We start from the raw sequence: 3,197 nt of genomic DNA, 5'->3' as shown, positions 1-3,197 counted from the left end.
TTTAATTTGGGGTATTTATTCTCTGAAGAAGTGGCTTACACTGAGTCACGAAACGCCAGAAAATCTAATTTTTCTACTCATTAGGATATTACAAATAGATTATTATTATTTTTCACAATCAACCCAAATGCTCAGATTTATTCAAAGTTATCAAATCAAAACTTGGTAATGATACCTACATTGATTATAATAAATTAAATCAAGGACGTCTCGGTTACGGATTATGTAATATGTCCTTTTTGTTATTTATTTCTTCATTGAATAGGTAATTATATTCACTTAAATTTACTAAATTATGTAATTTTTTTTAAAAAAAAACTTATTTCATTACTGAATTACTTATTTATTTATTTATTGATAGAATTCAGTAAATACATCTGAAATACATGCAACATTATCAGATTATAGAGAAAGATTATTGAGTGCAATTTAATTTCTCCAATCAAATGTATTATCTGTTTATAACAAGAATGATAACATGTATCATAGAAACAAAAACAAACAAACAAAACAAAACATGAATGAATATATACCAAGATAGTACAACGGGACAATACAATTTATTGAGACCTGTTTTCTGATATACCAAGATAATTTACTTTTTTTGTAAAATAGAATACACTGAAAATAGTTCAATGATAAATTTCCCCTATGTCCATAACATTTAATTTAATAATTTCTAATTTCATCATATTTCTTTATATCAATATCTCATTTACATTATTTTAGTTTATTTACTTAGTAACTATTTATTTGTTTTGTTTAAATCATAAAAAATCAATCAAAATAGATGATAGATTAAAATTTTCTTGAACATAATTTGATAATGATCAAAAACTTTTCTTTTTTTTTCTATTTGTTTATTATCACATTAATCAATGAAGATAGATTATTTGTTTATTGTATATAAATATTAGGAATAATTATCCAATCAATTATAATGAGTACAATATTATTGATTCTTGTAAATTAATCAAATAAACTTTGTTTTTATTATTATTTCCTTTAATTCTCTTTAACATTTTAAAGGACTGACTTTCTCTTTTTTTTGTTGTAGTTGTTGTTGTTGTTTATATTCATTAATAGCTATTAAATGTTATTATCTCCTGTAATGTACTGAATATTGAACAATGATATTTTTTCAATACTACTTTCTATTATTATTCGTTTTTATAAATAACAAATATATATATATGTGATCTATACTGATTAATCACTGAGTAGTAGCCAATATCATGTTTGTCTAGTTTCGTTATTGCTCGAAAAATTCTGTCTTTCAAGCTGCTTTGTTGACACTAGCTTTGCGAATTAGTAATCACTAACAAGACATATATGCATTAGCAGAGTACTGTTATTTCCTTTGGAGTATGGTTCTAACTCACTCATGATGAAGGTCCTAGACAGCACCATACAGAGTTTGGCTGATCTATTGATATAAAATATTTACATTGTCCGAACATGTTTGTCTAGCCCTTAATGCTAACCAAATTCTACCTATCAATTTCTAATGTAACTATAGACTTTAAAACGATTCGAATTAGATAATCAAAAAATATTTTAGATATGAAAAGCATTACCACTATATATATAGCAGAATTATTGCAACATATCCTTAAAGTGAATTCTTATTCATCTGATTTGAAACTTGACAGTTTTAAGGGGTGTATCGATTGAAGAAAATCATAGAACATTGTTTAAGTAAATCTTTTTTGGTCAATTTCAGAAGGCTTCGGTAATGTTACTAAAAATCTATTATTTCTATATGAAGCTGAAGAATAATTGATTTCAGAAGACCACAAAATGTAATCAATTTATATGGAGATATCAAAATGAAACCAAGTACTACGATCTTCACAACTCCCCATACTGATATATATATATATATATATTCCATAGTCATCCCTAATATAAATAGATCCCATGAAATAACTACATAAGTAAGTATTCATATCAAAATGCATTTTATAGGGTTAAAACAACATGAAAGAAAATTAGTATTTTTCACCATTAATTGACCAATGATTAAGATAACAGTTACAAAATTTTGATGAGAAATTTTAGGACCAATAAATCAGAATCATTGTAAGACCTGGGATAAATCTATATAAATTCAATTAAAAGACCATTAGAGGAATATTAAAACTGATGGTTGAATATTTATTATATAAACTGATTTTAAAAATTGGATAAGTCAATGATTAAAACGAACTGTTTTCAACTGCTCAGTTATACTTACAGAGGGAAATATATTTAAATGGGATGGTCATTATAAATTAATTTCAATATATTTACTGTCAGTTTAATTTTTGAAGTATTTAGTGAAAATCTATCACATTTGTAAAGAGCCTAGTGATGAGGGAGACGATAACTCACCGATAGCTTTGGATTAATGTCTATCAATTAGATTTAAAGTATAGATCACTGAATTTTTTAACAAGGTGATTTAAAAACTGTTAATATTCCAAGGTCCGTGATTATACTTCATGTATGGCTTTGGCTGCTTTAAACACAAATGACTAGCCACCGAATACTCCTTATAACCCAGTTGCTTCCCAGCAAATAAGGATTGATCTACATAACATTATTAAAATAAATAAAACTGTATTATTTCTTGTTTGTAGGTGATAAGAAGCAATAAATTTAGATATATTATTTCTATTACATAATAATTCGTTAGTAAATGTATTTCCAAAAAAGTGTCTTCTGCTATTTTACAATTTATTCAAATGTATATAAGGTGTTCATAAATGATTATTTAATTATAAAATTATAAGAAGGGGGTTTTGTGGGGATTTTAGTAAATTTCATATAGTTGAAATCATGAGTCAATTGAAGCTAGACGTGCGTCATTACTTAAAATCCGGAACAATTTAACTTATCGTTTTAGTTTCCCGTGTGCTGTAAACGCTGTAAAATTATTTACTCATAAAAATAAATCGAACCGTGCTCACAGATGTACCATTAGCAGTTCGAAATCCAGGTAATCCCATCAGCTCGGGTCTCATCTGATATTGCAGCAAGTTGTGATTGGTTGGAAACGACGAAAATAGATCTGCAATTTTCAGTAAACTAGTAGTTCCACTGTACTCAGCACTGATAAACAAAAAAGTCATTGTAATTTAATTTCTGCTTTCTGTTATTTGAGTTTTCCGAGATTTTTACAGTTAAAACATAGTACAGGATCCACAGAAATCCTA

The sequence above is a fragment of the Schistosoma mansoni genome, chromosome W (genome assembly GCF_000237925.1).
Source record: "Schistosoma mansoni strain Puerto Rico chromosome W, complete genome".
Lineage (NCBI taxonomy): Eukaryota > Metazoa > Platyhelminthes > Trematoda > Strigeidida > Schistosomatidae > Schistosoma > Schistosoma mansoni.
The sequence above is the reverse complement of the archived record's forward strand: the minus strand, read 5'-3'. Positions refer to the sequence as shown.